This window comes from Cavia porcellus, unplaced genomic scaffold (assembly GCF_034190915.1).
Source record: "Cavia porcellus strain 051 isolate PalLab524CR breed Dunkin Hartley unplaced genomic scaffold, mCavPor4.1 scaffold_9, whole genome shotgun sequence".
In the NCBI taxonomy this organism is placed as follows: domain Eukaryota; kingdom Metazoa; phylum Chordata; class Mammalia; order Rodentia; family Caviidae; genus Cavia; species Cavia porcellus.
This window is the reverse complement of record NW_026947492.1, coordinates 70,023,554-70,044,346: the sequence shown is the minus strand read 5'-3', so window position 1 is coordinate 70,044,346 and position 20,793 is coordinate 70,023,554. Positions and strand designations below refer to the sequence as shown.

The window sequence follows — 20,793 nt, the reverse complement described above, 5'->3', positions numbered from 1 at the left end:
TTCAGGGCTTGGAATATTTTGCTCCAGGCTCCTTTGTACCCTGCTTTTTCATTTACATTCTTAATTCTCAAGTAATAGATTCCCTTGCATCTTCTAGCCTTTATATTGTTACTGTTTGTTTCCTTGTTATTTTAAAAAAGTTTTTCCTTTCATAATCCCACATTGCAAACCTATCCTCCAGTTTGGATAATCTATCCTTAATTTCTTTCAAGCAGTTTTGCCATCTTTCCATAGAGTTTTTAATTTCCTGGTAATCTCTTTGAATATGCTTTATGCATTTTATATTTTCTTTATATTCTTCATCAAATGGTTCTCTCCTTTGTTTGAGTTCCTCCATTCTTCTGTCTGTGTCTTCTTGAGGGGTGCTTAGCATCTCTTTTATTAATCTTCTTATATTTACTTGGCTAAATATTTACCTTTTGAACTTGTCTATGAGGTCCCAGATATATCTCTTTATGTCCAGTGGTGCCTTGTCTGATATTGCATGCTTGCTGTTCTCATTCTCATTTGTGTTTACCTGTCCTGGGCCAATGTTCTCAGGGTTGGCTCTCGGGACTTTTTCTTGTTGCTTCCTCTTCCCATCTTTTTTGTTTCATTCAGGAGGCCCCAGTTTGTTTCTTTGTTGGTTACAATTCTTCTGAAGCACTCTAGCTAGGTGACCCTTCCACTGCAGTGTGCTAGTGAGTTGCAAACAGGGGCTGTGTATACTGACCCCTCCCCTCTGGATCAGTCAACCTGCTGAGGCCTTCACCATAGGGAATTGATTTTGGATAACCTGTTGTGTCTCAGCCAGGTCGCGTGACCCAGGCCAAGCTCAATCCGTCAATCCCATTTGGGAAGGGAACAACTGACTGAAGTCACTGCTGCTCCTTGTTCTTGGCAGTCCTACCTGGTCCCAGAATGTTGTGCATTGGAGTCTCTTCCTCTGTGGAATGGTTTTATTCCAGTCACTCACCACAGGTTGATGCAGGTTTCTTGCTAGTTCAGCTCTCCATTCAACTCGCCGACCTCTGACCTCAGTGTGACTATGTTTTCAGTGATTCAAAGTGGCAGGATTTTGGATGGCTGGATAAGTCACCATCGTGCAAGTTCAGGCACTGCAATGGAAGCACTGAACCTTTAGCTGTTCCAGGAGTAGCACCAGGACTATATGTTTGATTGGTTCTTTTCACCTTAGTTTCTTCTTGGTATAAGAGAATTCATCTCCCTCTGTTCAGAACTCCCCACACTGTATTATGTTGAATTCTAAGTTGACTATCTCAGGGAGCCTCTGTAGCCTGCTGTTATCTATACACCATCTTTGCTCCACTCCCAGCATGCTTATTTATATACCAAGAAAGATGGTATCAATTTTAACCCCTCTGTCTAGCAACCTACTGTTTGGTTTGTCTAGGGGCTTGATGCTTTGCTGGGCTGTAGAAAGTTCTTCATGTGGCTGACCTGGACACCCTTTGTTTTCTGGTAAGGTTGAACTTTATTTATGTCCTAGGTCAATTTCTAGCTTCCACAGCTCCCAACAGAAGGTATCACAACCCATAAGATGAAATTATACTAAAAGCTAGTGTGATTAATCAGTATGGTATTGGCAAAAACAGACTTGAGAATCAATGGGACAGAATAGAAAATGCAGAGTCACCTACACACACACTCCACCACCTTATCTTTGACAAAGGGGCCAAACACTGGAAAAAGTTAGCCTCTTTAACAAATGGTGCAAGACAAATTGATTTTCCATGCTGGTGACAAAACTAGACCCATGCATATCACCATGCACTAAAATAAAGTTAAAATATGTCAAAGATTTAAATATTAAATGGAAGCACTAAATATACTAGAAGACAAAGTAGTTAGAAATCTTAATATGAGGCTAGGCAGAAAGTTCATGAAGAAGAAAAATGCATAGGAAATACTTGAAAGAATCAACAATTGGGATCTAATCTTATTAAAAAGTTATTGCATGTCAAAAGAAATCACCAAAAGACTGAAAAGATAACCCAGGAATTAGGAAAAAAATCTTAGCCAATTGTCCCTCAGGCAAAGGATGTCTATCTAGAGTATTTAAAATATGTACTCTAGGTATATAAAAAAAACCAAATCACCAAAATTCAAAGACCCAATCCAAAAATGAGCAACTGAAATGAATATATACTTCTCAGATGAAGAAATACAGATGGAAAAATATATGCAATAGTGTTCAGCATCACTGATTATTTGAGAAATTCAAATTAAAACAATGCTGAGAGTTCACCTCACTCCAGATATCATTAAGAAATCAAATAATAAAAAATGCTGGCAGGGCAGTGAAGAAGAAAGGAATACTTCTCCATTGTTGGTGGGAGTGTAGACTGGTACAAGTTCTGTGGAAATCAGTGTGTAGATTTCTCACAAAGCTAGAATAGAGGTCCCATTTGATGCAGTTATTCCCCTTTTGGATATTTTCCCAGAAGAACTGAAATAATCATACTCACAGAGAGTGTGCCTATGTTTATAGCAGCACAATTTATAGTAGCCAAATCTTGGAAACATCCCAAGTGCTCATCAACTGAGAAATGGATAAAAAGATGTGCTATTTTTATACAATGGAGTACTACTCGGGTATGAAAAAGGATAACTTTGAGATGTTCATAGGTAAATGAATTCAACTAGTGACCATACTCATAAGTGAAATAAATTAGAATTGCATGTATAAATATCATACTGTCTACCTTGTGTAAGATACTGAATGAGTAAATAAGATCCAAAAGGTACAATGGATATTGTGAAAGGGAAAGAAACTGTCAAAAGGAAAGAGCAACTGAGTTGGGGAAAAAGAAAAAATACAGGAGGGAAAATATATACATACATAAGATAGGTAAGATAACTGTACTACCAGTTCTATTAGTTCATGGAAAGAAACTGTGAATGCTTACATTGATCTCTCTTGCATATCTGTATCTTGTACTCTGAGCAACTATTTCAAAGCTAACAATATGTAATATAGTGATCAATGTTAAATTTCTATAATCTTATTTTGAAATCCTGTATCATTTTTGTTGTTTTGTTTTGTTTTTATTGTTTTGATTTCTTTTAATATCTTTAAAATAAACTTTAAAAAAGAGAGATGAAAACACATGAAAGGAAGCAGAAGTGCAGTGTGAGCATAAATTCCTCATCCCTCCTTATCATCTGCAGAGGTAGGAGGACGAATGAGCTTGGGAGCTTGGATTCCTAAGCCATTGCCTAGTTGTTTTAAAGGCACTCTCAGGCTCATGCTATGGAGATCTAGTTTTTTTTGAACGATGTGTGCTGAGCACTTGGCTGCTTCAGGGTAAGGATATCCCCCCAATACATTCATAGCCTTTCATCACTAATTTGTGTATTTGTCATGAGGAATAAATATGATCATACCAGGAAAGCATCGAGTGGTTTTTACACTTCTGTTGTTATTTGAATATTACTCTAAAATTGCTCTCCTAGTATTTTTAAGGGGATACAAGTGAAAAGTAAATGACGAAATTCTGTTTCCTCTTCAACCTGGAGCTTGTTATGTAAAAATTATTCAGGTTAGCAAAATCTGATCTCAAGTCAGTGCCTAGTTTTTGAGACTCTATATATAGAATTTTTGGATCTCTGCTTATTTTTAAACAAACTTTTTTTCATTTGTGACATCTTGGTAGACATCATTGACTCTAGCCCTTTTATTAACACTGGCTCATTTATTATGGACTATTGTTTGTCTCTTGAAAGTTAGTTAACTTTTTAAAGTTGAATGTTCCAAAATCTTCCCAAGTATTTTCATTTGACTTGATAATGAAAATAAAAATTTGAAATAGTTTTTATTTATATAAATAAAAATTACAGTAAGACATTATCTCATCTTAATTAGAATGACTATTAACAATAACACACAAAAGCACAAGTGCAGGCAAGGATGTGAATAAAGGGAAATTGTCAGATGTTGTTGATGAGAACATAAATTTATATTACCACTATAGAATACCATATGGACATTCTTCAAAAAAGCAGAAATTGAAATACCACATGGTTCAGCAATTTCATTTCTAGATATATCCAAAGTAAAAGAAATCAGTATGTTAAATAGACATTGGCCCTTCCATGTTTATTGCAGCATTATTCATACTGTCTTAGATATGTCAATCATCCAGGTACTCATTGATGAAAAATATGGATAAAGAAATGTGACATAATACACAATGGAATATTATTCATACCTAAAGGTAATAAAATCACATTTTGCAGCAAAATGAATGGAATTAGAATGTATTGTGTTAAGTGAAGAAAGATAAATACCATCTATTCTAACTTGTATGTGAAAGATGCAGTTTTATGTAATAGAACCTAAAGAGTAATACAGTGATTAGCAGAGGCTGAGGAAAGACAAGAGATAGAGGTAGATGGAGAGAGGATAATTAAAAGGTACAAGGGAGCAGATGGATAGAAGAAATAAGTTCTAATATTCTGTAGCACAGAAAAGTATAGTTTATGACATATAATTGTATATTTTAAAATAGCTAGTAGAAAGAAATTTGAATGTTTTTACTATAAAGAAATAATGTTTTAGGTAGTGGATATAGAAAGTATGCTGATTTGATAATTACATATTTATATGTGTATTAAAATATTATACTATACTGCATAAATACATAGAATTATAGTCTAGTAATTAAAAGTAAAAATATTTTAAAATGCTTAATTTTAAAAGACTTTTACCAAATTGATTCATCAAATTTATTTACAACTTATGTCTATATTTGCACTTGCATTTAATGTAATTTTTTCTTATTTTCTTTCTCTACATATTGTGATTGTGCCATTAGAATAGTACAGTTTCCTAAACTGATTTAAAAAGTTTTCGAATTCTTTAGTTTTGTGGAATGGTTATTATTCTGTATGAAATTTAAGAAAATCTAGCTTGGCTTGTAAATTTTTCTTGGAAGAAAAACTATAATGACTCTTTTTTAGTCTCTGTTGTGAATTGCTTAGTTTTTAACTTCTTGTTAAGCTTAAATTTTCTATTTAACAAATGATCACTTGGTCATTTTAATATTTACATAATGAGTCATTTCTTTAAACTTTACTTTCTCCTTTCTCATTTTACCTACCCATATTCTCTGAATATTCCTGTTCCACCTTCCTTGGGTTTTAAATAGTCTTGTATCAAATTAGAATCTGCAGCTCCTAGAATACCCAAACCAATCAGTGGTCTTATTTAGTTTTCATACATTTAGTGAAAATGACTTTGTGTATATATATATGTATGTCTTGTACTGTATTGTAGTATTTCAGCAGCCACAATTACAGTTTCCCCTGAAGTCCACCTTGGCCAACACCATGGGGTTTCCTTCAGTCTTCAAATCACAGAGAGTCTCCTGAAATCTTCAGAGTTTGCAACCTCCTAAATGAGAGTGTCTCTGTTCATAGTAAGGGTTGTGCAGTCCATAAAGAGCCCCGTGTGTGTGTGTGTGTGTGTGTGTGTGTGTGTGTGTGTGTGTGTGTGGTCTTGGGGCTGGCGACCTCATTTTAAAAGGCTGTACACTAGAAATGGGTTTAGAAGCTAAGTGTATCCACTAGAAAGAATATCCACTCTGCATTTGGTAAATATTGTATACATTTCAAAGTCTTTTCATGTTTTATATGTTGCCAAAGACTTTTCACTTGTCTCTTTGAGTTCATAGTATCAAATTAGTGTTGCTTAATGGTATTTTATGGGCAGGAGTTTTGTAAATCCATGAGTTTAAGTGTAATTCTCAGGTCAAACTTGTAAAAGCAGAGACTGAATTGAAATGTACATTTTATGACTTTTAGACAATTTCTCTTGCTACTATATTCTGCTTGGTTTTTATGAAATAGCATATCATTTTATATGCATAAACCTCAGTTGCTACCATGGGAATGGAGATAATCCTCCTGTGAAGGAAGTTATTCTAGTTAGACATTGGGTAACAGGCTTCTGTAAAACCTCTAAGAACTCTCTAGTGGTAGTGGAGTTTGAATGCAAAGATTTTTTTTTGTATTTTCCCGGGGAAAAGAGAGTTTACTGTGAAACCTTTGGGTTACTTCTTCCAAGAGGGAGTTCTGGGATTATGAGCCACAGAGGGATGTGCGATGTGATTGTCTCGTGTGTCGCTGTTGGAGGAGTTTATCAGAGAAGATTTCAGTCTCCTTAACTTGTGATCACATAGTATCTTTCTGACCTATGTGTATGCTTACCCAATACACTTCTAGTGTTTATTTCTGGTTTGTTCTCATGATTGTCTTAGTGAGCTATTGTAGAAGATCTTCTTGGGATTCAATGTCAATAGCTTTAGGATCCTTAACACTGTCTCTCTTATCTGTTTTGTCCTTACCCAATAGAGAATGGGATTCAGGGTATGGGGACAGCAAGACTGAGATTAGCAAAGAGTATGTGGATGTAGTGAGGGATGCTGTGGCCAAGGCAATGTGTCATGAAGGAGAAGAGAGCTGGGATGTAGAAAGCCAGCATGACACAGACATGTGAGCCACATGTGCTAAGTGCCTTGAGGCTAGCATCCCAGGATGGGAGGTGAAAGACTGTTCGGAGAGGAAAATCCAATCACAGAGAGATCAATGTAGCCCACTGAAAAGAAAACTAAGCCATAAATGACATTGACCCTAATACTGCCACAAGCTAATTTTGCCAAACCCATGTGTTCACAAATTATCCCAAGTGGGGATAATTTGAATATCACAGAAAGGTAATCTGAGGATGAGAAATATGAATGGAGTCACAAACACTAAAGTCCTGACCCTGATGACTGTGCCCAGGATGGCTATCACCTTGTTGGTGAGGATCATGCTGTAACTCAGGGATTGCAGATGGCAATGTAGCGACCTATGGCCATGATTGTCAGCACCACAGGCTCCCATCAAGTACATATACAGATGGTGCACATCTGTGTGATGCATATGCACCAAACTCTATCTTCATGAGCTTGAACCAGAAAATTCCCAGCATCTTGGGAATGGTGGCTGTGGACAAGCCCAGTGCACACCAAAATGTTCAGGAAGTAAAACATGGATTGGTGGAGGCTGTGATCTGTCTGGATCACAAGCAAGAGAGTGATGTTCCCAGAATGGCTATTAGATATACTGCAAAGAAAAGGAAGCCAATCCAGATGTGCACATGCTGAAGCCCTGGAATTTCTTTTTTTTTTTTATTTAAAGAGAGAAGAAAAAAAAAGTAAGGGCATAAAAAAAACAATGCAGTAAAAGGGTACAAATAATATAGTATTTCTAAAATATATATATATATATATATATATATATATATATATATATATATATACAGTACGAAATCACCAGTTAATAGGTTACATATTATCTTCCCAGAAACAGTTGTCCACATCACTAAGTTAAAGCATCTAAAGTGAACATTCATACAGTGAAATTGGAGACAGTTCCATTCAATGATCCAACAAAAGCTCAGTTATATGGTTTTCCGTCCTACACACTCGAACATACCTGCGGTTATATCCCTTAGTCTACCTTACTTTCCTCTCTTTTTTACAGTAACAATTAGACTTCTAGGGTTTTATTACTCTCACGGTTCTTATTACTTTTTTGAAGAGAATAAAACCAAATGTGACTAAGCAAAACAGAGTCAGTTAGAACAGAAGGGTGGGCACAACACATGATGCAAAAATAGAATAGCAGGTGATCAAAAGTGGTTACCATTGTGCCTCTTGCTATTTTTAAATTGAGTTGTCTATATCATCAGGTATAATAGAATTGATCAAAACAGTACAGAACAAAACCAATAAAACCTACACTGAGGACCTTACAGGACTTCTAAAAAAGGATAATAGTCAATCTATATTGGGCATCATAGTATATTTTATTGCCTTCAAAGTGATTGCCTATACCCTCAAACTTGATACTATCAAACAAAATAGAATATATAATAATCAGACAGAAAAAGATGGGAGAGCAATACTGGGGTCCAAGTCAGGTTAATAGGACAACAAAAAAGTTACTATAATATGTTCCGTTATTTTTTAATTTAGTTTTCCCTTAATTAAAAAAATGAGAGAAAATAGATTAATTTAAAAATAGGGGGAAGATTGGAATGAGAGGACATTATAATAGGACAACTCAGGGCAGAGCCGAGCAATTCAAGCATCATTGTGTTTCACCACCAGATAATCTAACATAATAGTAGTCCCATAGTGCCTCTTTCCTTAAATTATTTGAGTGTAACTTCACGTGCGATAATATCAAGCGTATCTAGACAGTGTGAAGCCTTTCAAGAGAATGCAAGAATCACAGGGTATTTAGAACTTGCTAATAGGAAACAAACAATGGTTTTTATATTATCTCTTTGCCTATAAAGAATTTTGTTTATACTATAGCATATAGTGAAATATAGTACGATGCGACATGTTAAAACCAGTGGAAACAGATGTACAGCTTGATGGGACTTCAAAACAAGATGATATTAAATCAGCACTAGCTTTTATGTTGTGTTGCTTTCTTCAAAATAGCTATTTGTGCTACCATAGATACTAAAATTGAACAACCCAGGTTAAAACCATTGCAGTTAATGAGTGAAAACATTATATGGAAGCCTTGGAATTTCTATCAGAAAGAAGATGTAGGGATATAATTTTTTTTTGGTGTGATGCATAGTGAGAAGAATTGGTTATAGACTCATTTCTTGCAGAATTTTTTTTTGCTTCCAGTGAGAGACTTTAGCTTCTTTCATAGCATGTTGTCTATTTCTTGGAGAAACAGAAAATCAATTCTTTAATTCAAGAATACAGCAGAGAAAACCTAGTTGAACCATATGTGGAACATTTAAATACACAGATTCAATTTGAAATATTTGATTCTTTTTTATAGAAACTTGTGTAAAAATTTTTTTAATACAATAACTCTGAGCATATATCTCATGCATTTGTCCTTTCAATTTCTAAGCAGGAATATATTAGCAAATATGTATTGTTAGCCACACTTAGTAATCAGTAAAGGGTAACAGCTGTGTGCATGTATGAGTGTGTGTGTGTGTGTGTGTGTGTGTGTGTGTGTGTGTGTGTGTCTGTAAGACACTTTACTGAACTGGAATAAGGTGGAGATGGTGACTTAAGAAATCTTGTAGTTAAAACGAATGACATTCTTTCAAAGAAGACCTGAGAAATTAAGGCAGTGCTATGTGGGAGAGCATTTAATAAAGCTAATGTTTGGATATGAGCAGTGGGATGAGTTTAAGAATTTGAAATACTATTGGAGATAACTACACAATTCAAGAAAAATATCAGTATATTATAGTGCTAGAAAATCCCAGCATCCACCAAATTATATTCCTTATCTGAAAAGAAAACACTGCATGGCTCACTATACTCTCAGGCTTTTGTGATTTGTGATCTTTTTCTCTACCTTCTTCATGCTTCATTCTAGTAATAGGACAGTGCCCCATGCTACCTGGAATGCAGCAGTGCCAATGTCTCTGTATTTTTAAAGCTAGAGAATACCCAGGCTAGACACTTGCCTTGACCTGAGAACAGACTCATTTGTATTAACACTGTAGATAGGTTATTAATATGACAATGGACAATAGATGTCTAAACTGGCTTAGTCTTGTCTTTTAGTAACTGAATGTATTTGATGCCTTGGGGTCTACTCTGATTCTTAATTAGCCTTATGGCAGTGATGTAATCTGTAAGATGATTGGGGATTGGGTGCATGCAAACAAGACTGAGATGCAATTAAAAACATACAGCATGAATTCTGCTTTGACTCTAGACCATGGGTGTGATACAGAGACTGACAGGGCTTTTTGAATCTAGACAGAGAAATCTCTAAAGAAATCTTTAAAGAGATGTCATGTGTCATGTTGTCTTGATACTATTATGATTTCTTTTTCTCCTCATTAGCTTTGATTATATGAAAGTCACTGTTAGTATCTTCCAGCCTCCAATGACCCTTAATTTGAATCAACTTTCTATTCATCTTTATGATCTGGAAACTAAGGGTGAAGTATGCCAGCAATGGTTTTTTTTTTAGGTGGCATTAATTAGTTGATAGATGAATGATGAGAATCCATACAAGGAAGAGGAGATTGGTGGGAAAAAAGTTTTTAGCTAGCAGAAGAGCACTGAGTGGTTTGAACAGTATGGCAAATATGAGGGAACAAAAGGTCAGTGTAATCTGTGTAAGTAAAGAAAGCTTGAGGTTGAAGAGGCAAGAGATGGACAGGAAAAATAATGTCCTTGTTATTAATGTTAAGGAGCTTTATTTTTAGTCTCAGAAACAATGGAGACTGTAGAATTTTAAGTTTCAAGGTAACTGAATCCCAAGTACAAATCAGGAATGTCACTCTGGTTGTAAGTACCTGAAAGACACCAAGTGTGTTTGTAGTTAATTGGTTGAAATGTTATCACCAATGCCCAGATTTAAGATAATATTATGCTGTACGATATTGCTAGTTAATGTCACTAATTTCAGAAGGTCAACTTGAAAACTCTTGGGTTAATCCTCAGAAATAATTCTCTACTATATTTTTCTTCTTCACAAAAACTGAGCCAATAACACAACTTTAACTTAACTTCTCTCTCAATTCATTTGTTTCAACAATAACCTTTGATATTTTGCTTAGTGTAAAACATTTGATGGATCAATATAATCACATTGTCAAAATGAGATTGAGGTGCAGTGATTTATGTCCCAAGAGAAGGGAGCAAGATCTGTGTATCAAAGGGAGAGGGTTTGATTTGAAAAATCTTCTGTTGACTTTTCACAGGGTCACTTAGGATGAGTCAGGAGGGGCCAGATTATTCCACCTGGTTGGATTTATTATGTTATCCTAGCAGCACACCCTGTAATTTCCTGTTTTAGAATCCCACAACTGTGTAGATTGTTACATGCCCTAACTGCTCCTGCTGACTTAAAGAATTCTGTGTTCTAGATTGTGAATTGTTGGAAGACTCACAACGAGTACACTCCATCTTCATCTGTTGTAGAAATTCTGAGTTATTAACTCTTGAGTTCTTTTTTTTTTATTTAAGAGGAAAAAGAGAAAAACACAAAACAAACCAAAGTGGCGTAAGGGTACACGCAATACAGAACTACAAAACAAAACAAAACAAAACAAAACAAAACAAAAAACCATAACAGTAAGAAATTACCTGCTAGTAGATTACACACTATTTTCTTGAAAATAGTTCCTCAAATCACAGTATCAAAGAACACAAGGTGGACATTCAAACAGGGAGACTGCAAACAGCTGTGTTCAATGTTCCAAAAACATTGATAAAGTCAGCTATTTAACACCCCCAAACACACTTGCTGTTATATCCGTTAGAGCTACTTTTCTTTTTTTTTTTCCCTCTCTTTTTTACAACAAAATTTACACATCTTGGATTTTATTACTCCTTAGTGCTTATTACTTTCTTTGGGGGGGGGGAAGAATACAGTCAAATATGGCAAAACAAAGCTGTCAGTCAATACCAAGGATAGACGTAGCACATGGTGTAGAACAGAGTACAAGTTTATCAACAATGGTTATCAACGTTGTCCCTTGTTTCCTTAAAAAGAATTGTCTATCTTATTAGATATTATAAAGTTGGACAAAACAGTAGAGAACAAGACCAATAAAACTTAGGCGTTGTAAACATTACAGGACTTCCAAAGAAGACAATAGTCAAACCAGAATGGGTATCTTAGTGAATCTTATTGTCTTCAAAGTAGTTGCCTATGTCTTCAAACTTGATACTATCATATAGAATGGAACAGAGTCTAATCAGTCAAAACAAGCTCGTGGGAGTACTACAGGACTTCAAAACAAGTTAATAGGAAATCGAAAAGAGTTACTATTTAATATATCCTAATTTTTTTGAATTTTTTCTTTAATTAAGACAAACATAAGAAATGACTAAATAATTTTTTTTTGAAACAATAAGGGGGAGATTGAGATAAAACAGGACATAACAATATAACAATAGAGGTCACAGCATGACTGTTTCAATAACCTAGTACTTCACCACCTTATAACCTGACTTAATAGTAGTTACCATAGTGTCTTTTTCCTTGAAATATTTGGGTAAAGCTTCATATACTCTAGCTTCAAATATTTTCATATCAAGAAGCCCAGAATAAAGCCTTTCTAATTAATGAGTGAAAACTTTATAAGGCTTCAAGGCCACCTAATGGGGAATCATGATTACCACATATTTTTATATATTTGAATCATTACTTACATTAGGGAAACTATTCGGTATTCACACATGCGAGATTGATTTATTTCACTTATGAGTATGGTCTCAAGCTGTGCCCATTTATTGATAAATATCTCAATGTGATCATTCTTTATAGCTGAATAATACTCCATTGTATAGAAATACCACAACTTTTTAATCCATTCCTCAGTTGATGGGCACTTGGGTTGTTTCCAAGATCTGGCAATTACAAATTGTGCTGCTATAAACATAGGTGCACATATATCACTGTGGTATGATGCTTTCAGTTCTTCTGGGAATATGCCTAGAAGTGGAATAGCTGGAATAAATGGGATTTCCAGTCCCAACTTTTTGAGAAATCTCCAGACAGATCTCCACAAAGGCTGTACCAGTCTACACTCCCACCAGCAGTGCAGGAGAGTTCCTTTTTCCCCACAGCCTCTCCAGCATTTGTTGTCGGTTTTCTTGATCCTGGCCATTCTTTCAGGAGTGAGATGGTATCTCAGTGTGGTTTTAATTTGCATTTCTCTAATGACCAATGATGATGAGCATTTTTTCATGTATTTATTTGCCATTTGCATTTCTTCATCTGAGAATTGCATATTCATCTCAGATGCCCATTTTTGGATTGGATCTTTGAATTTCGGAGGTCTGAGTTTCTTTAATTCTTTATATGTTTTAGACAAGAGGCCCTTGTCTGAGAGAGAGTTCACTAAAATCTTTTCCCAGTTTGTGGGTTTTCTTTTCACTATGCTGGAGATTTCTTTTGACATGCAGAAACTTTTTAATAAGAAGTGGTCCCAGTTATTGATTCTGGGAAGTATTTCCCGTGCGGTTTGAGTCCTGTTCATGAATTCTTTACCTACTCCTATGTCTCCAAGGTTTCTACCTATTTTGTCTTCCAATAGATTTAGTGTTTCTGTTTTTCAGATCTTTGACTCATTTACATTTTAATTTAGTACATGGTGATAGACATGGGTCTAGCTTTAGTTTTCGGCAAATGGAGAGCCAGTTTTTCCAGCACCATTTATTAAAGAGACTGTCGTTCTTCCAGTGAACCTGCTTGGCTCCTTTACCAAAGATAAGGTGGTTGAGTGTGTTTGTAGTTGTGGTTGTATCTTCTAATCTATTCCACTGATCTTCAGCTCTGTTTTGATTCCAATACCATGTTGATTTTACTACTGTTGCTTTGTAGTATAACTTCAAGTCAGGGATTGTGATGCCTCCTGCTTTGTCTTTGCTGCTTAGAATTGCCTTTGCGATTCTAGGTCTCTTCTGATTCCAGATGAAATTTAGGAGTGATTTCTCTAGATCTATAAGGTATGTTGATGGTATTTCTATTGGGATTGCATTGAATCTGTATAACAGTTTTGGGAGAATGGCCATTTTCACAATGTTTGTTCTTCCTATCCATGAGCAAGGGATGTCTTTCCATTTTCTGAGATCATCTTCAATTTCCTTTTTCAGTGTATTATAATTTTCACTGTATAAGTCTTTCACTTCTTTCGTAAGAGTAATTCCTAAATATTTCATTTTTTGCTTGCTAATGTGAATAGTCCAGTTTCTCTTATTTCCCTCTCTGTAATTTTGTTGTTCATGTATAGGAATGCTATTGATTTCTGAGTATTAATTTTGTATCCAGCCACATTACTGAATTTATTTATTGTATCTAAGAGTATTTCAATGGAGTTTAGGGGGTCTTCTATGTAGAGTATCATGTCATCTGCAAACAATGATAATTTAACTTCTTCTTTTCCTATCTTTACCCCTTTTATTTCTCTTTCTTGCCTAATTGCTCTGGCTAGTACTTCCAGTACTATATTAAATAGGAGTGGTGATAAAGGACATCCTTGTCTTGTACCCGATTTTAAAGTAAAGGCTTTCAATTTTTGGCCATTTAGTATGATACTGGCTGTTGGTTTGTCATAAATGGCCTTTATTATATTGAGGTAAAGACCATTTATTCCAATTTTCTGTAAAGTTCTTATCATGAATAAGTGTTGGACCTTATTGAAGGCTTTTTCTGCATCTATAGAGATGATCATGTGATTCTTATTTTTGGCTTTATTGATATGGTGGATTACATTTATTGATTTGCATATGTTGAACCATCCTTGCATTCCTGGGATGAATCCCACTTGGTCATGGTGTATAATCTTCTTGATGATTTGCTGGATCCTATTTGCCAATATTTTATTGAGGATTTTTGCATCTGTGTTCATTAGGGAGATCGGTCTATAGTTCTCTTTTATAGTTGGGTCTTTCTCAGGTTTTGGTACTAGAGTAATATTTGCTTCCAGGAATGACTTAGGAAGGATTGCTTCCCTTTCAATTTCATTGAATAGTTTGAGGAGTGTCGGCATTAGGTCTTCTTTATATTTCTTGTAGAATTCTGCAGTGAATTCATCTGGGCCTGGGCTCTTCTTGGTGGGCAAGGACCCAATTACATTCTCAATTTCATTAGCAGAGATTGGGTTATTCAACAGTTTTATATCCTCTTGATCTAGCTTTGGTACTTCATATGCTTCTAAGAATCTGTCTATTTCTTCTGTGTTATCAAACTTTTGAGAGTAGAGGTTTTCGAAATAGGTGTTGATGATCCTCTGTATTTCTATTGGGTCTGTAGTGATTTCTCCTTTTTCATTTCTTATTGCATGAATTTGAGCTTTTTCTTTCCTTTTTTTAATAAGGTTGGCTAGGGGCTTATCGATTTTATTTATTCTTTCAAAGAACCAACTCTTTGATTCGTTGATTCTTTGGATTGTTTTCTTAGTCTCTATTGCATTGATTTCTGCTCTGATTCTTATAATTTCCTCTCTTCTTTTGGCTTTGGGCTTGACTTGCTCTTCTTTTTCTAGCTGTTTGAGGTGTAGCATCAAGTTATTTACTTGTATTCGTTCTGTTTTCCTGATGTGGGAACTCAGTGCAATAAATTTTCCTCTCAGAACGGCTTTCATTGCATCCCACAGATTCCGGTAAGTTGTATCTGCATTTTCATTTTCTTTTAGGTATTGTTTAATTTCTTCTTTAATTTCTTCTGTGACCCACTGATTACTCAAGAGTGTGTTATTTAGTTTCCATGTGTTTGCGGAATTTTTGCAGTATCCTTTGTCATTAATTTCTAATTTCAGAGCGCTATGATCCGATAATATGCAAGGGATGATTTCAACTCTTTTGCATTTGCTTAAATATGTTCTGTGAGCTAATATATGGTCTATTTTAGAAAATGATCCATGTACTGCTGAGAAGAATGTGTATTCTGATGTTGTTGGGTGGAACATTCTGTATATGTCTATCAAACTCATTTGTTCACAGGTGTGATTCAGTTCTGTTATTTCTTTGCTCATTTTCTGTCTGGTTGATCTGTCCCTTGGTGTCAGTGGTGTATTAAGGTCTCCTGTTCCAATTGTGTTACTGATAATTTGAGTTTTCATTTCTGTTAATAATTGTTTTATATAACTGGGTGCTCTGGAGTTTGGTGCGTATATATTTAAGATAGTTATCTCTTCCTCTTGGAGTTTTCCCCTTACGAGTATGTAGTGACCTTCTTTGTCCTTTATGGTCATTGTTGGTTTAAAGTTCACGTTGTCTGCAAACAGAATGGCTACTCCTGCCTTTTTTTGGATTCCTGCTGCATGAAGAATTGTTTTCCATCCTTTGACTTTCAGTCTGTGAGTATCTTTCTGGGTTAGATGGGTTTCCTGTAAACAGCATATGGTTGGATTTTGTTTCTTGATCCATTCTGCTAGTCTGTTTCTTTTGATTGGTGCATTGAGACCATTTACATTAATGGTTATTACTGTTAAATGCTGGTTAATTGTAGGAATGTTATCTCTCTGCTGTTGCATCTTTATCTTTCTGTTCTGTTTAATTATTTGCTTTGCTTAGTGGTTTTTTCCTTTGTGTATCTAAACTGTCTTTCAATATTTTTTGCAGGGTCGGTTTGGTGTTCATGAAGTTCTTCAGCTGTTCTTTGTCATGGAAGTATCGTATTGCACCATCTATTTTGAATGATAGTTTTGCAGGATATATCAGTCTTGGTTAGAAATCATTTTGCTTTAGGATCTGGAATACTTCACTCCATGCTCTTCTTGACTTTATCGTTTGTGCTGAGAAGTCTGCTGTGATTCTGATAGGTTTTCCTTTATAAGTGATCTGTCTTTTCTCTCTGACAGCTTTTAATAATCTATTCTTGTGTTGGATTTCTGGGATGGTGACTATTATATGTCTGGGTGTAGTTTTATTTTGGTTATGACTGTTTGGAGTTCTATATGCTTCACTGATCCTGATGTCATTTTCTGATCTCATGCTTGGGAAATTTTCAGCTATTACTTCTCTAAATATCCTCCTGACATCCTTCATGTTGTCTCCCTCTCTTTCATTAATCCCTATCATTCTTATGTTATTCTTCTTTGCATCGTCTTGCAGTTGTTGAATTGTTGTTTCCTGGTTCCTTGTTATTTTCAAAAGATCTTTCCTTTCCTGTTCACTAGCTGCAATCCTGTCTTCAAGGTCTGAAATTCTATCTTCACTTTCATTAAGGCGGTTTTTACAACTTTCAGTGGAGTTTTTTATTTCCTGTATATCTCTGTGCATCTGCATTATGTATTCTGTTTGTTTCTTATATTGCTCGTCTAGGGATTATATCTTTTTGTTTTGTTCCTCCAATTTTTTATCTGTGTTTTCTTTAGATATATTTAGAATCTCTTTCATTTCTTTTATCATTTCTTCTTTTATCTGGGAGATTATTTCGAGTTTGAATTTCTTTAAAGCTTCCTGGAGTTGCTTGTCAATTTCAGTGGCTATTGTGTCCGATATATGAGGTGGATGGGATATATTTTCTTCTATATACATCGCTCCTAGGGTTTCTTGAGATGGGCTGGAGGTTTGAGGTTGTAATTTGGTCTTTCGTTTTGTCATTTTCCTATATTTCTGTGTTTCAAGTGTTACTTGAAAGCTTCCTCAGGATCTTCTATGTTTGGAGCTACTGGGACTCTGGCGCCGCGCTACTCCAAGCCATTAGGCCTACAGAACCAGTGGCCCTCCTCTGCCTGCTCAGAACTCCGCAGTTCCAGACAAGCTGGGCCTCAGGGACACTGTGCGCCCACCTGCCCCTTGGAAGCTCCACAGTTCTTCAATCGCAGCCGGGTTAGGGTACTCACCACAGGCCGCAGTGCTTCAGGAACCTGTGGACCCTCCCTGGTTGCAGAGATATCCACAGTCCTCCAGACACGCAGAGAGGCCAGTGAGGGCACCCCAGATCTGCCCAGCTCCTCCTCTGCAGACCTGTGGCCAGGTGCGGCAGCTAAACAGGCTTGGCTAGGCTGGTAGTGTGGGCCAGCCCACCTATTGGGAGCTCAGCAGGTCTCCAAATGAAGCCGGGAATGGGGAGGCTGATGTGGAAGCCTTAAACCCACCTCTCTCCTTCACTGCACCTGGAAGCCTGAGGGAACTCCAGCAGTCTGGGCGCAGAAATCCAGAGTCCTCCAGACACGCAGAGAGGCCAGTGAGGGCACCCCAGATCTCACTCTTGAGTTCTTTTAACAAGTATGTGTACAAACCTCACTATTTTCAGGTACTCTTTCAAATGTGGGCACCCAGAAATTATTGAGTCAAAGTTCTCAACTTCATGGAGCTTAGATTCCAGAAATGCATTATTTCAGTTCCTATCCTTCCAAAAGGCTCCTGCTGTCATCCTTCCATGATTAAATGTGCTCTGTAAGAAACTTGCCCAAAAGTCCTTTGGTATTTTAAATATATCACAAGTTCAGAATGTTCTTTGTTAATAAACTTATTATCACCAGCAATGATTACTGTCTACTGTATCGCTGTTTCCCTTGCAAGCCAGTACCATCACTGTGACCACTATTGATGCATTTCAGTTTGTTATGGACTTAAAACCTATTTCCTGTTTAATCAGCATTTTTATGTATGCTTCTTAGGATCTTCTCCACATTAAGCTCTGATACTTTCTCTTCCTTTCTCTTTTGGGCACCCCAATTTCCTTTCTGACACTCAGTTCTCAAGTCATCTGTGATGAGCTCCTCACAGAGACTGGGTGCTCTCGTTTGAGGCAGAATACTTAATAACCTCTCTATTCAGGCCTCTAGTCTTCTCATCTGTGATCTCCCCTGCTTCCTATTTTCAGATGTGTTGCAACCTCTTCCACTAAGATGACTGATTGCACAGAATGTCTCTTCTGTGATGAGAAATGGAAAAATTTAGGGTGGAGAAAGACCTCACGTATGCCAGCCAGTGAGTTATCATGATTATTTTTCCTTTTTCCTTGTATTTTTCCTTGTATGTACCTCTAATATTATTTGTTCATATTTTTTTGTCTCCATGTATTTAATTTGATCAAATTTTTTTCTACTCATGACCATGGATGTTTGCTGCATCCTTCCTGTTAGTGCCTGGTTTGCAGCAATGATTCCCAGTTATTCTCAGCCCTCCTCTCTCCTCAGCCCCATGTCCCTTGGATATGGCCCTATGTCCAGAGACTCTAAGTTGCTGGAGTTTCATCAACTCACAAATCATTTTCACGCCTGTCATGAGAGTCTTCTTTCAGTAAAACCAGGAGCTGACTCACCTAGGTCTGCTCAGCATCAGAGAAACTGTTAGGGAAGGACTGGATGCCACAGACTACACCCATCGACATGAGATTGAGTTCTTTATAGCCAGGGCCAAGGAATTATAGAAGAACTCTCATCTCCTGGGAATAGGCTCCACATAGTGGGCTGTGTTGCTGAGCTGGGATAATGAATGGAAAATTTCCATATCCCTGAGGATAGAGCTCTCTGTTTTCTAGTCAGAGGCTTCATAAAAATGGCCTGCTCTTTGTGTATCTTCCAGCAAGGTGCCCCTCCTAAATAGATCCCAGCAGTCTAGTTGGTCAGAGGCCCAATGGCCTCACACCACCACCTTAAATCTTACTATGCTATGATGCTGTGTGAATAGTTACTTTTGGCAGAAAGGCAGTTAAGAAAAAAAAAACAGCACTGCAGGATAAACTAAGCATCTTGTCAAAATCAGTTCAGTAATGTAAGTACATGAATAAGATCCAGAGACATGATTTGATTTCACACTTGCAGGCCATGAGTCATATCTGCTATTAGAGTGACATTATATGATTTTGTGAACATTTAATTCATCTAGAAGTACATATTATTAATAGAAACATAAAAATATATTCATATAAAGGAAACATATTTGATAGATTCAGGATATGATTTTGATCCACTTATTTGCTTTGTGATTTTGGTTAAATTAATGAGGCAGTATAAGTCTTAGTTTTTTCACATACAAAATGAGCAAAAATTAAATCAGCGTGAAGGATTGCTATGATATAACTTAATACTGAGAAATTGTTCAACAATTATTTTCAAGAAATTGATTAATAAATTAACACTGATTTTAATAATAATAATTTTTTTCAGTACTGGGATCAAATGTAGGTCTGCATATATTTTAGACAAGTGTTCTATGTCTTATCTAAAATCTCCAGATCTGTTGTTTTTTAGAAGCCAGGAAACATAAATGCAGTTTGTAGTTAAATAGGTCATAAACTATTTCTTATCTACTCAGACTTTATGCTCCTTTTATAGATTCACAGGCATGAGAATAATGACAATATACTTCCAGGTCAGTTTTCTCAGAATGTAGTGAAATATTGCCCGTAGCTAGATCGGTAATGTGTATAAAGATAGATCCAAACTATTATGGAAATTATTATTATTTATATTTGACATAGAATTTATTGGTATTCAAGAACCAAAATAAAATGAGAATTGAACAACTGCAGTTCACTTTTCAGTTTATTACATTGCTTGAATAACTTGTTCAAGAAGTGTATTTGGTGTGACCATTAGATGTCAGAAATGCTCCTAGAAATGCTCCGACCAAATGCATATTCCTTGATTCAATCTATATTTATTGAGCTCCTGCTGTGAGCTACATAAAATAGAAGGTAGACGCTCAATAAATGTTAGATAAATCAACAAAAGCTTCCAGGCCATTTAAAGAATATTGGTATGTAATAATCATATCAACTATTTTAAAACACAAAAGAGAAACTACAAATACTAAAAGTTTGCCTGTGACCTATCACTGTTGATTACAATTTTTTAATGTATTGTGGTATATCTATGCTTCCATAAGATTAAGATTAAATACATCTTCTGTTCAAGGAGCTGTGATTTATTTTATAATGAATATAAAGGAGAAAAAATTGGTAACTTTCCTTGATTTTTATGATACTCCCTGTAAAATTTTATATATCTTAATATTATCATTCATGTTACTGAATTAGGATGTTAATTGAAATTTTAGGAAGTACAGTGTTTTCTTTAATACTAATGATTCTTGCTAAAGTTGTAAAATATGCAACACTGAGTTATATCTTCAACTTATTTGTGGCAATAATGTTAATAATATAAAGTTAGTGACATACCTGAGAATGATAATATAGAATCCACAGAGTGATTAGCTGATTTCATTTTTTCTTATCAATTCCCAGTGCAAATACACTACATTTGGTTTCGAAGTGTATAAGTCCAAATGATTTTTATTAGCATTATTTTAAATAACTCTTTATCTAAAAAGA

The 20,793-nt window shown here is 35.8% G+C and overlaps 1 pseudogene; it reads right to left on the bottom strand.

Annotated features, from left to right (window-relative positions):
- Positions 1-6,245: 6,245 nt before the first annotated feature.
- LOC106026564 (olfactory receptor 52E5-like) lies at positions 6,246-9,433 on the bottom strand (annotated as a pseudogene).
- Between the last annotated feature and the right edge of the window lie 11,360 nt (positions 9,434-20,793).